Below are 13,776 nucleotides of genomic sequence, written 5' to 3' on the forward strand. Positions count from 1 at the left end.
GGGCAGGCATCCACAAGCCGCTTCACCAGACCGAAGTAGCTGCCGGGCAGGGGCTCGCCAGGACACATCTGGACTATAAGGCCCCTCATGGCCTGTTCGGCCGCCTTGTGAAGCTCGACCAATTGCTTTAGCTGGTCGCTCAAGGGCATTGGGTGTTCGGTACCAGTATACTGAGACCAGAACAACTTTTCCGTCGAGCTCCCCTCCTGAGCTCGGTAAAACTCCGCGGCATCCAGTACACTGCGGGGAAGATCTGCGAACGCCCCTGGAGAGCTCTGAACTCGGGTAAGTAAAAGGAAAGTTTCCTCCACATGCTTGCTTTGCATAATGAATGCCTTACCCGCTGCTATCTTCTTCACGCATCAATCTCCTGGAGGGCCTTGTGGGCTTCAGCCTTGGCACTCCGGGCGCTTTCAAGCGCCCGCGTGAGCTCGGACTCTCGCGTCTTAGAGTCAAGCTCCAAGGATTCATGTTTTTGGCGAGAGCCTCAAGCTCTTGCTGCACCTCGCCTACTCGGGCTTCTTGCTTCTCCCGCTCAATGCGCTACTTGGCCACTTTGTCTTCGGCCTCGGACATCGCCTTCTTCAAGGTCGCCACTTCGGTCGTGGCCCCTGGCAAATGCATGATGATCCTATTACTTTACACCCGAACTTCTTTTTAATATATAGACAAAGGTATTGCTTACCTTTGCTCTCCTCGAGCTGCCTCTTGGTAAGGCCGAGCTCGTCCTCGGACCGCTCCAGGTCCTGCTTCAGTGCGGAGACCTCCGCAGTACGTGCGGCAGCGGCCAACAGTGAAGCCTGCACATACACGTAGACATATTCTGATTAGACTCCTGAGTTATCATTTGATCCTCTATTCGGCTTTTCTTTGCGAACGCCGAATAGAGCATCAGGGGCTACTGTCCATGCGGTAATATTTTCTTATATTTTCATTACTTACCTCAAAGCCTGTTAGGAGGTTTGCACAAGCTTCGGTCAGTCCGTTTTTGGCGGACTGATCTTTCTCGATCACCACACTCATGATAGAGCGGTACTCTTCGTCGATGGAAGCGCCGCGAAGTGCTTCCAGCAAGTTGTCCGGTGCTTCTGGGTGGACAGAGGCCATCAGCACGGGCGGCTTGCCCCTCTTAATGGGCAGTCGCCTGCTGGAATCCGGAACCACCGAAGGTTCCGGCGCAGTGTTCGGCCGGGGGCCGAACTTGGATCCCGGGGGAATTTTGCTCCCTTTGCACCCAGGGTCCGGAAGGTCGCCTTGAGGCGCCTCGAGGACTACCTACCCTTGGCTCGGTGCCTTTTGAGACAACACCTCGACGTTGTTCGCAGGGCAAGGGGTGGAGGCGGTCGGAAGTGAATCGCTGTTCGTATCCGATGAGTCCAAAGAACCGTCCGATGAAGACACGTCGATACGGGCTCGGGACGGGCTGCATAATCATATTCGGCGTGAGTAGAAGCAGTGCAATAAAAGATACCATGAATTACTATGATATCCGGATACTTACGACTTCGCCAGGGGCTTGTCCCTGGGGAACCACTCGTCGTTGCTGTGGGCGGCCGTCGTGGAGCTGTCCGGATGGAGGGTCCTTCCCTTCTTGGACCCTTCGGCCTCCCCGGTTGGGTCGGCCTTCCTTTTCTTGCCTCCCCCGGCTGGGGGGGGGGAGAACTTTCCTCCTCCTCCTCCTCCTCCTCGTTTTCGTGGGAGGAGTGCGCGTTGGAGTCATCGGACGATGAGTCCGATACGACCTTGCGCCGGAGACCCTTTCGAGTCCCCGTGTCCTTCTTCTTGGTCTTCTTCACCGGCACCTCGTAAGGTGCCGGAGCCAGCATCTCCGTCAGGAGAGCATCTGCAGGATATTCAGGCAGGGGGGCTGGGCAATCAAGCTGCCCCGCTGTCTTTATCTAATCCTGTTAATGACATGGAAGCTTAGATCCCGCACATGATTTAAACTGGGGCAAATAAATACATTGTGAGATATAAAAACTTACCGGATTGGCGCGGCCCTTTGCGCCGAGTCCGCGGTCCTCGGTGAGGTAAGGAGGTACCTCGACGCCCTTGAACAACACCCTCCAGACGTCCTCGTGCGTCGTGTCATAGAGCTCTCGCAGCGTCTGGTGCTTGGCCGGGTCGAACTCCCACAAATTGAATGCCCGTTGTTGGCACGGGAGAATCCGGCGGAAGAGCATGACCTGGACCACGTTGACGAGCTTGATTTTCTTGCTCATCATGTTCCTGATGCAGGTCTGGAGTCCGGTCAGCTCTACCAAAGAATACCAGGACATGCCCTTATCTTTCCAGGAGGTGAGCCGCGTGGGGATTCCGGATCGAAATTTGGGGCCGCCACCCAGCTGGAGTCGCGCGGCTCGGTGATGTAGAACCACCCCGATTGCCACCCCTTTATGGTATCCACATAGGTGCCCTCGAGCCAGGTGACGTTAGGCATTTTGCCCACCATGGCGCCTCCACACTCTGCTTGCTGGCCGACCACCACCTTCGGTTTGACATTGAAGGTTTTCAGCCATAGGCCAAAGTGGGGCCTGATGCGGAGGAAGGCCTCGCACACAACGATAAACGCCGAGATGTTGAGGATGAAATTGGGAGCCAGATCATGAAAATACAGCCCGTAGTAAAACATGAGCCCGCGGACAAACGGGTGGAGGGGAAATCCCAGTCCGCGGACGAAATGGTTAAGAAAAACTACCCTCTCATGGGGTTTGGGCGTAGGGATGATCTGCCCTGCATCTGACAGCCGGTGCGCGATATCCGTAGCCAGATATCCGGCTGCCCGTAACTTTGCGATGTGCTCCTCCGTAACGGAGGATACCATCCACTTGCCTCCTGCTCCGGACATGCTTGGAGTGGTTTGAGAAGAAGAACACGAACTTAGGCGCTGGAGCTCGAGTGCGTGAGAATGGATAAGCAAGGAGGTAGAAGGCGTGGGTGAAAGGGGTGGATCCTTGTCCCTTTATAAGGGCGGAAGAGGCGATGTGCATCCCCACTTGCCTAATAAATTCGCTTATTCCCCAGGCACCGTAATTGATGGCGCGGTTGGGTTACACACGTCCGTATTGATGAGAATCCCGTAATAAGGGGAACACGATATCTGCTTTGACAAGACATGTCAAGAAAACCGCCCCGCGATATGTGCGGTGCTGGTTGAGAAAAATGGTTAGAATAATGATCGGGCCATGACATGATGTCATGCTGTCAAAACGTGTCAGCAGATTGGATTTGTGAAGATGTCGTTCTCTCTACGGTGGTATGTGGTACTTGTTTTGCAAAGCTGGACACTATCCTTGTGTTCAAAATCTTCTATGGAGTATTCGGACAAGGAACCCGCCTTGCAATGCCGAAGACAATACTGCATGCCGGACTCATCGTCATTGAAGCCTGGTTTATGGGCTACTGAGGGAGTCCTAGATTAGGGGGTCTCCGGACAGCCGGACTATATCCTTTGGCCGGACTGCTGGACTATGAAGATACAAGATTGAAGACTTCGTCCCGTGTCCAGATGGGACTTTCCTTGGCGTGGAAGGCAAGCTTGGCAATACGGATATGTAGATCTCCTCCCTTGTAACCGACTCTGTGTAACCCTAGCCCCCTCCGGTGTCTATATAAACCGGAGGGTTTAGTCCGTAGGACATAGAGACAATCATACCATAGGCTATCTTCTAGGGTTTAGCCTCTACGATCTCGTGGTAGATCAACTCTTGTAATACTCATATCATCAAGAAAAATCAAGCAGGACGTAGGGTATTACCTCCATCAAGAGGGCCCGAACCTGGGTAAACATCGTGTCCCCTGCCTCCTGTTACCATCCGCCTTAGATGCACAGTTCGGGACCCCCTACCCGAGATCCGTCGGTTTTGACACCGACAGTAGCAGTGGCAAAAGTAACAATAGCAGTTTTGTAGTAATTGTAATAGTGCCAACGAAAAAGTAACTAAGCAAACATCAATATGTGAAAAGCTCGTAGGAGATGGATCAATGATGGATAATTATGTCGGATGTGATTCCTCATGCAACAGTTATAACATAGGGTGACACAGAACTAGCTCCAGTTCATCAATGTAATGTAGGCATGTATTCCGAATATAGTCATACATGCTTATGGAAAAGAACTTGCATGACATCTTTTGTCCTACCCTCCCGTGGCAGCGGGGTCCTATTGGAAACTAAGGGATATTAAGGCCTCCTTTTAATAGAGTACCTGACCAAAGCATTAACACTTAGTGAATACATGAACTCCTCAAACTACGGTCATCACCGGGAGTGGTCCCGATTATTGTCACTTCGGGTTGCCGGATCATAACACATAGTAGGTGACTATTGAGTTGCAAGATAGGATCAATAACTCACATATATTCATGAAAACATAATAGGTTCAGATCCGAATTCATGGCACTCGGACCCTAGTGACAAGCATTAAGCATAGCAAAGTCATAGCAACATCAATCTTAGAACATAATGGATACTAGGGATGAAACCCTAACAAAACTAACTTGATTACATGATAAATCTCATTCAACCCATCACCGTCAAGCAAGCCTACGATGGAATTATGTAACAGCCTAGATTTTGGCCCCTTTCTTTTTCTTTTTGATTTATTGGTTTTTGCTCTGTTTTTCTTTTTGGAGTGGTTCTGTGACCTTGTCACCTGGGAAATCATCCTCATTTGCCATCCCAAGTGGCTCATCATCCTAATTTTTTTGCCAAGATCATGTCACTCCACTATGTGACCAAACCCTAATTTCTTTTCTAGAGAAAATTCCTTTTTCCTATTAAAGGAATAATCCTATCTGCCCTAGGTTGTGAAGCAACCTATATTTCTGTCCATCCAAAAATCCCCAAATAATTCTTATAAATTTTCAAAATATTTCATTGGCCATATTTCTCATCATGCCCAATAAATTCATTTCCTATTCTGTCCTAAATGTCACATTGTGAAGCAAGTGCTATTTATCTTTTCCCATTTGCCCCCAAACTTTTTCGGCATGATATATCATCCAAATAATTTCCCTGTGACAAAATGAAACTTTATTTGCCTAGCCAAACTTCCTCAGTGATTTTTCAAAGTTCCTGTCTGAGGGAAGCCTTTGTGAATGAAGTGCTAGCTAGGTTTACCCAAATGAGTTAAAATTTTGCATGCCTCTTCTTGTGCTAATATCATTGCTCTCCTACAAAATTGATCCCCACCCAATCATCTATGTGAGCACAACATCAAATCTTTGATTCTATCAATATTTTCAGGTTGTGAAGCAGGTATATTTTATATTGCTTCATTTTGCCTGAAAATTTACCAGAGCATTCTCCTACCAAAATAACTTCTCTCCACCAAATTTGGAACCATTTCACCAAACCAGTGTTTTTTAGAATTTTTGCAAGATTCTGGTCAGTAAAGATCTTTGTGAAGCAAGTACCATTTTGGTAAATCCAATTGGTATGAAATTTCTACAGCATCTTACTATGATCAAATCACTAAGCCTTGCCAAATGTCAGCTCAATTTGGTACTACATGTGAGTGCATCATCCTAATCTAGTTTCTGACCAGATTATGTGGTTTGTTAAGCAACTGCATTAAATCTTTATCCCAATCTTCTCAAATTTACCAGGATGAAAGTCCTTCTTACCCTAAGCCTCGCAGACAAACTCTATGGCTCCAAAACCCTTCCTGTTGATCACTAGTGCTCACCCAAGTTTACTGTAGTAAACTTCAGAGGATGATTGCCAGTTAACCATAGCAATTTTAACCAAACTACCATCGCGGTTGCAACTTCCCCTGGATGGATTACGCCCTAGACAGCGTTTGCCAACCCTTGGCATCTTCTCCTCGCCAGTCTCCGCGGTGACCACCGATTTGGCATGCAATGGCCGTGTTCAGAATGACTTCTTGCTCGGGCCCCTCCTCTGCTCAGCGTCTCAGCGAGCGCGAGCATGTCTAGTAGATTTACCGCGTTGTCGCCATCCTCCTGGACCTCTTTCCCTCTCCGTAAAATCCCCTCACCGACGCCCACCGACGCTCGCCGCCGAGCGCCCACGGACGCACTTTGGCCGACCGATCTTTAAATGGCGCTTGACTTCTTGCTTTGCTTCTCCGTTGGCCGCCTCTGCCCTGTGAGAGTCTCCCTTGTGCCTCCCTCGTCGCCTGCCTTCGAGCCCATGCACGAGCACACGCGTCCGCGGCGCCGGCCACGCGTCCGCGGCGACGACAGCTCGGCTCCCCCTCCCCTCGGCTATATAAGCCACCCCGAGCTCCCTCGACCGCACCATCCTCCTCACCTCTCCCCTCTAGGCCTCCCCGACCACCCAAACGAGCTAGAGGAGCTCTCTGTTCCTCCCATGGCCGCCGTGCCCGTCGCCGGCCCCCTCCTAAATTCGGGCAGTGCAGCCCCTTTCTCTCCGTTCCTCCACCTCCAAAGCACTCCACGGACCTCCTATATCCTCCCCATGTCTTCGCCTCGTCCCCGGAGCAGCTCGTGGCGCCGTCCCCGTCTCTGGCCGAAGCCCCGTCCGCTGCAGCCGCAACTCTCCTCGATGCCGACCTCCCCAGAGTGTCTGGATGGTCCAGGATGGCGCGGCTCGGCCTGCTGATCTTGCCGGTAGGCAGCACGGCACGGGAGGTGGACGGAGTCACTGGCGGTCGTCGTCGGGGCGGCCGGCCTCGTCTCTGCCTCAGCACGACGTCGGGAAGAAGAAGAAGGAGCCAGGAGGAGAGCGATGGATAAGGTGGGTCCCACCTGTAAGCCTCTAAGCCACCCGGCCCCGCCTTGCCATGCTGGATAAGTGGAGGCGTATTCCCTGGAATACGTCTACCTAGTTGGAAAGCGCATTTCGTTCAGTTTCGGCCTAAAATACGTTTCCTCTTTCGGAAAGCGTATTTCGTCTCTTTTTCAGCCAGGAATGCATTTTCTCTCATGCGAAGACGTATTCTCTAAAGTACGCTTTCTGTTTTTTGTCCAGGCCCAGTTTGTAAAGATTTTTCTTACAGATGGGTCCCTGGCAGTCAAACAGTCATATCTTTTTAACCACAACTCCAAATGAGGTGATTCCAAAGCCCACTTCTTCATTTTGTCGAGATCGTTCTGTTGGTAACATTTTCATGATGTTTTAAAATTTTGAAAATGACCATTTTGCCCTTATGTTTAATCAGCCCCCTCCGAGAGAGAAAGTTTTCCGGCGATTCTCTCCGCGATCTTTCTGCGCTACTTCCCGGTGTTTTCTTCATCCCCAGGCAAGCCACACCCTCCATGTGCATGATTGCAATGCAGTGACATGGTTTAAGTTATTTGAACTTGTTTAAAATATTGCAGTAGCTATGTATGATTTGTTCATGGCATTTCTCGGAGTATTGCTTTGATGTTGGTGTTGCCATGATATTGCTTGGAGTTCTAGGACTTATATTTTGATGATTATGTGGATGACATGTGCCTTTGGATTCTTAGTGGCTATTAGGATTATTTTCATGATGGTATCTGTTATTATATTTTGGAGTATTACTTTGGATATCATGCTGCCTTTGGATTATTAGTGGTTAGCATGATTATTTTCATGATGCTAGTTGATGTTCTGTTGCTTGGAGTATTATTTTCGGAGATGATGTTTACATGTGGATCTTAGTCGAATAGCTTTATTCTTGTTATTAGAGTAGTAGGATTATAGTTTTCGGATTCATCATGACAGTAGTGATGTGCTACCCTTGGAGTATTTTGAGGTGATGATATTAGGCTTGGATTATTTGTTGGATTTTGCTATGACTTGGATTATAGTTTGATATTTGATATCGGAGTATCAGTTATCACAGTTATACTTTTGGGGATAAATTCTGTCATTAAGTTGGTTAGGTGCCACCGAACCGGGCTTTCTCCAGTGCAACCACATTTGCCTTTTTGGGAAGGCCCTAATGTGGTCTTTTGCCGTGCCTCTCGCTGGTGCCTCCAACTAGGGAAGGTTATGGGCATGCGGTACCCTGACCCGGTAAGTAGACATAACCTTGTGTGCCTATTGTTGTTGTTGTTGTTGTTGTTGTTGTTGTTGTTGTTGTTGTTGTTGTTGTTGTTGTTGTTGTTGTTATGTGCACGGTCCCTGTCGATGTCAAAACCGGCGGATCTCGGGTAGGGGGTCCCGAACTGTGTGTCTAGGCGGATGGTAACAGGAGGCAGGGGACACGAAGTTTTACCCAGGTTCGGGCCCTCTTGATGGAGGTAAAACCCTATGTCCTGCTTGATTAATATTGATGATATGGGTAGTACAAGAATAGATCTACCACGAGATCAGAGAGGCTAAACCCTAGAGGCTAGCCTATGGTATGATTGTATGTTATCGTTGTTGTCCTACGGACTAAAACCCTTCGGTTTATATAGACACCGGAGAGGGCTAGGGTTACACAAGGTCGGTTACAAAGGAGGAGATATACATATCCGTATTGCCTAGCTTGCCTTCCACGCCAAGGAGAGTCCCATCTGGACACGGGACGGAGTCTTCAATCTTGTATCTTCATAGTCCAGCAGTTCGGCCAAAGGATATAGTCCGGCTGTCCGGAGACCCCCTAATCCAGGACTCCCTCAGTAGCCCGTGAACCAGGCTTTCAATGACGATGAGTCCGGTGCGCAGTATTGTCTTCGGCATTGCAAGGCGGGTTCCTCCTCCGAATACATCACAGAAGAATTTGAATACAAGGATAGTGTCCGACCCTGCAAAATAAGCTCCACATACCACCGTAGAGAGAATAATATTTCCACAAATCTAATTTGCTGACTTGTTTTGGCAACACGGCATTATGTCATGGCCCGGTGATTATTCGAACCGTTTCCTTTGACTAGCCCCGCACATAACGCGAGGCAGTTTCTTGACACGTCTTGTCAAAGGAGAGATCGTGTCCTCTTATTACGGGATTCTCATCAATACGGGCGTGGGTAACCCAACCGCACCATCGATTACGGTGCTTGGGGGATAAGCGAGTTTTACCAGGCTAGTGGGGACGCATAGTTTCGTCCGCCCATATAAAGGGATAAGGATTCACCTCTTCATCCACGCCTTCTTCCTCCTTTGCTCATCCATTTTCGCGCACTCGAGCTCCAACACCCAAGTCCACATCCTTTCCCTCAACCTTCTCCAAACATGTCCGGAGCGGGAGGAAAATGGATGGCTTCCTCCGTTACGGAGGGACATATCAAGAAGCTGCGCGGAGCCGGATACTTAGCCGTGAATATCGCACATCGGCTGCCCGCTGCGGGGCAGATCGTCCCTACCCCAGAAGCTCACGAGAGGGTAGTTTTCCTCCACCACTTCCTCCGTGGACTGGGGTTTCCCCTCCATCCATTCGTCCATGGTCTCATGTTCTACTACGGGCTGGAATTTCATGATCTGGCCCTGAACTTCGTCCTCAACATTTCGGCGTTCATCGTCGTGTGTGAGGCTTTCCTCCGCATCCGGCCCCACTTCGGCATGTGGTTAAAGACGTTCAATATCAAGCCGAAGGTGGTGGGAGGCCAACAAGCAGAATGCGGCGGAGCCATGGTGGGCAAGATGCCCAATGTTATATGGCTTGAAGGCTCCTTCGTGGAGACCATAAAGGGGTGGCAATCGGCATGGTTCTACATCACCGAGCCGCGCGACGCCAAATGGACGGCGGCCCCCGAGTTTCGATCCGGATTCCCTACACGGCTCACTTCCTGGAAAGAGAAGGGCTTGTCGTGGGGTTCATCGGTGAAGCTGGATGGACTCCAGAAATGTATCCGGAGTATGGTAAGCAAGAAGCTCAAGCTTGTCAACATAGTCCAGGTCATGCTCATCCGCCGGATCCTCCTGTGTCAACAACGAGATTTTAACTTGTGGGAGTTCGACCCGGCACAGCACCAGACTCTGAGCGAGCTCTTCGATACGACACACAAGGACGTCTGGAAGGTGCTGCTCAAGGGCGTCGAGGTCCCTCCTTTTCTCGCCGAGGACCGCGGGCTAAGCGCAAAGCGCCTAGCGTGTTCGGTGAGTTCAATACGTCCAGTAGGATATTTATTTCCCCTAGCTTAATCATGTTCGGGGTCTGATCTCCATGCCTTTAACAGGACTGGGTGGAGACGTCAGGGCAGATTAACTGTCCGGCCCCTTTGCCTGAAGACACTGCGGGCGCTCTCCCGACGGAGATGCTGAAACCCGAAGAGTTCCCGATGCCAGGCGTCATCAGACTCACCGTCCGATGACTCTGCGGCACACTCCTCCCCCGAAGACGAGGAAGAAGAAGAAGATGCTCGCCCTGCAGTTGGGGGAGATAAGAAAAGGAAGGCCGCCCCAACTGGGGAGGCCGGATGGTCCAAGAAGGGAATGACTCGCCTTCCGGACAGTTCCACCACCGCCGCCAAAGGCGAAGACGAGTGGTTACCCAGGGCCAAGCCCCTGGGGAGGTCATAAGTATTCGGATACCAGAGTAACTCATAGTATCCTTTTGCGCACCTCTTCCCCTAACGCCGAATATGATTATGCAGGCCGCCACAAGCCTGTATCGATGTATCATCAGATAGCTCCCTGGGCTCGTCAGATATGGATAGCGATCCACTTCCGACCGCCACCTCCCCCTGCCCTGCGGATGACGCCGAGGTATTGTCTCAAGAGGCACCAGGTCGAGGGGAGACAGTCCCGGAGGCGCCTCAAGGCAACCTTCCGGACTCCGAGGGCAGGGGGACAAGGCCCCTGAGGGCTCCAAGTTCGGCCCTCAGCCGAACACCGCGCCGGAACCTCCAGTGGTTCCGGACTCGGGCAGGCGGCCTCCTTCCAAGAGGGGCAAGACGCCTGTGCCGGTGACCTCTGTCCATCCAGAGGCACCGGACAATCTGCTGGAAGCATTTCGTAGCGCTTCCATCGACGAGGAGCACCGTACTATTATGAGTGCGGTGGTCCAGAAGGTTTAGTCCGCCCAGAGCGGATTGACTGAAGCCTGTGCCAGCCTTCTAACAGGCTTTGAGGTAAGTGTTAAAATATAGGAAAAATATTACCGCATAGATAGTAGCCCCCGATGCTTTGTTCAGTGTTCACAAAGAAAAGCTGAACAGAGGATCAAACAATATCACATGAGTCTAATATAAGTATGTCAATATGCGTATGCAGGCTTCGCTGCTGGCATCTGCCGCATTGACTGTGGAGGTCGCCGCACTGAAGCAGGACCTTAAAGGGTCCAAGGACGAGCTCGGCCTTGCCAAGAGGCAGCTCGAGGAGAACAAAGGTAAGTAATACCCTGTCTATAGATATGTATATATAAAAGAAGACGCGACTGCAAAATGACAGGATCATCGTATGTTTGCCAGGGGCCGCGACCGAAGTGGCGACCCTAAAGCAAGCGCTGTCCAAGGCCGAAGATAAAGCGGCCAAGGAGCGCACCGAGCGGGAAAAGCAAGAGGCTCGGGTGGGCGAGGTGCAGCAAGAGCTTCAAGCTCTCGTGACGAAGCACGAGGCGTTGGAGCTTGACTCGAAGACACGAGAGTCTGAGCTTGCCCGGCCCTCGAGAGAGCAAAAAGTGCCAAGGCCGAAGCCCAAAAGGCCCTCCAGGAGATTGACGCGATGAAGAAAATAGCGGCGGGTAAAGCATTCTATAAGCAAAGCAAGCATGTGAAAGTAAAAAGTAGGATTTGCCCCGCAAAGTGTCGGATGCCGCACGGTTTTACCAGGCCGAGGAGGGGAGCTCAACGGAGAAGCTGTTCTGGTCTCAGTATACTGGGACCGAACACCCGGTGCCTATGAGCGACCAGCTGAAGCAGCTGGTCGAGCTACACAAAGTGGCCGAACAGGCCATGAAGGGATGTATAGTCCGGCTGTGGCCTGGCGACGCCCTTCCGAACAGCTACTTCAGCCTGGTGAGGCGACTTGTGGACGCCTGCCCACGGCTGGAGGTCGTCAAGCGGTCTGTCTGCATCGAAGGTGCACGCTGGGCTTTCGCCCGCGTGAAGGTGCAATGGGCCAAGCTAGACGCCGTGAAGCTAATCAAGGAGGGACCGCCGCAGGGCAAGGAGCATCGCGCCCCCGAAATTTATTATGAGGGTGTCCTGAAGGGTGCCCGTCTTGTAGCGGACGAATGTTCAAAGGATGTAATATTTGAGTAAACTTGCTCGTGTGATCCTGTATGATGAAAACTTGTTTCATATGCGCTATGCAATGCTTGTTTGAATTAAAAATATTACCTTATGTTTGGCTGTTTATCCAATCTGAGAGATGGCTAGTCCTCGGCTTCTGCCCCATGCCGCAAGTGCTGGGGTGTTCGGGATAAACCTGAGCACTCTTGTTCCCATGTTTGGATCCTTCGAGGGAGGTGCTCAGCACAACGAACAAGGCAACCAGACTAATAATGCTTTATCACTCTCACTTAGCCATAGAATTCTATAATTTTAAATTTCGGCGAAGCCCCTGTGTCGGTGTCAAAACCGGCGGATCTCGGGTAGTGGGTCCCGAACTGTGCGTCTAGGCCGGATGGTAACAGGAGGCAGGGAACACGATGTTTTACCCAGGTTCGGGCCCTCTTGAGGGAGGTAAAACCCTACGTCCTGCTTGATTAATATTGATGATATGGGTAGTACAAGAGTAGATCTACTACGAGATCAAGGAGGCTAAACCCTAGAAGCTAGCCTATGGTTTGATTGTTGTATATGGAGTTGATTGCCTACGGACTACAACCCTCCAGTTTATATAGACACCAGATAGGGTTAGGGTTACATAAAGTCGGTTACAATGGTAGGAGATCTTGAATATCCGCATCGCCAAGCTTGCCTTCCACGCCAAGGAAAGTCCCATCCGGACACGGGACGAAGTCTTCAATCTTGTATCTTCATAGTCCAGGAGTCCGGCTGAAGGTATAGTCCGGCTACCCGAACACCCCCTAATCCAGGACTCCCTCAGTAGCCCCTAAACCAGGCTTCAATGACGATGAGTCCGGCGCGCAAATTGTCTTCGGCATTGCAAGGCGGGTTCCTCCTCCAAGTCCTTCATAGAAGATTGTAAACACCAAGAGTAGTGTCCGGCTCTGCAAAATAAGCTTCCACATATTGCCATAGAGAGAATAATATTAACACAAATCAAATCTGCTGACGTATTTCGCAGTGCGTCGTCACACTACAGCCAAGTCCTTCACTCGAATCGTTTTCACTTTTCCACCTCAGCGTGTTTTGTGAGGCGGTTTCCTTGGCACATCTTGTCAAAGCAGAGATCGTGTGCCCCCGTTTTACGGGATTCTCATCAATACGGGCGTGGGTAACCCAATCGTGCCCGTTAGCATGTTTTCTCGATTAAAGGCGAGTCCCAAACGGTTACGGGGAGGGCTCCTGGTATTCAACCTCTTATAAAGAGACCAGGGCCTTACTCCTTTTCTCCAATCCCAAAACAAGTTCGCCCATTGCCTCGAGTTCCAACACCCTAGGCTCCAGATTCCGGGCGCCTCAGACCTTCGACAATGTCCGGTTCCGACCTTCAAGGCCGATGGATGCCCTCCTCCGTCACGGAGGAGGACGTGCTAAAGTTGAGAGAGGCTAAGTTCTTGACCGCTGAAATTTCGCACAGGTTGCCTGCTCAAAGGCAGGCTATCCCCAGTCCCCAGCCCGGTGAGAGCGTAGTGTTCGTGTCTCACTTCCTTCGGGGCTTAGGCTTCCCGATGGACCCCTTTGTGAGGGGACTGCTGTTTTATTACGGGTTGGAATTCCACGACTTAGCTCCGGAGTCCATCCTCCATATCTCCTCGTTTATCGTTGTATGCGAAGCGTTCCTCCGTGTTACCCCTCACTTCGGATTATGGCTCAAGACTTTCAA

General features: G+C 50.8%; 1 long non-coding RNA gene across 2 annotated transcripts; it reads left to right on the plus strand.

Moving 5' to 3' along the window:
• The first annotated feature begins 5,782 nt into the window (after window positions 1-5,782).
• LOC147973523 (uncharacterized) lies at window positions 5,783-12,724 on the plus strand. Of its 2 annotated transcripts, XR_015602939.1 has the most exons (4): window positions 5,783-6,723; window positions 6,958-7,039; window positions 7,148-11,209; window positions 11,292-12,724. It is a non-coding gene; the product is annotated as an uncharacterized LOC147973523 (long non-coding RNA). The 2 variants fall into 2 exon arrangements; XR_015602938.1 differs by having other exon boundaries at window positions 7,148-12,724.
• The last annotated feature ends 1,052 nt before the right edge of the window (window positions 12,725-13,776 follow it).

This window comes from Triticum urartu, chromosome 5A (genome assembly GCF_056163025.1).
Source record: "Triticum urartu cultivar PI428250 chromosome 5A, HENAU_Tu73, whole genome shotgun sequence".
Lineage (NCBI taxonomy): Eukaryota > Viridiplantae > Streptophyta > Magnoliopsida > Poales > Poaceae > Triticum > Triticum urartu.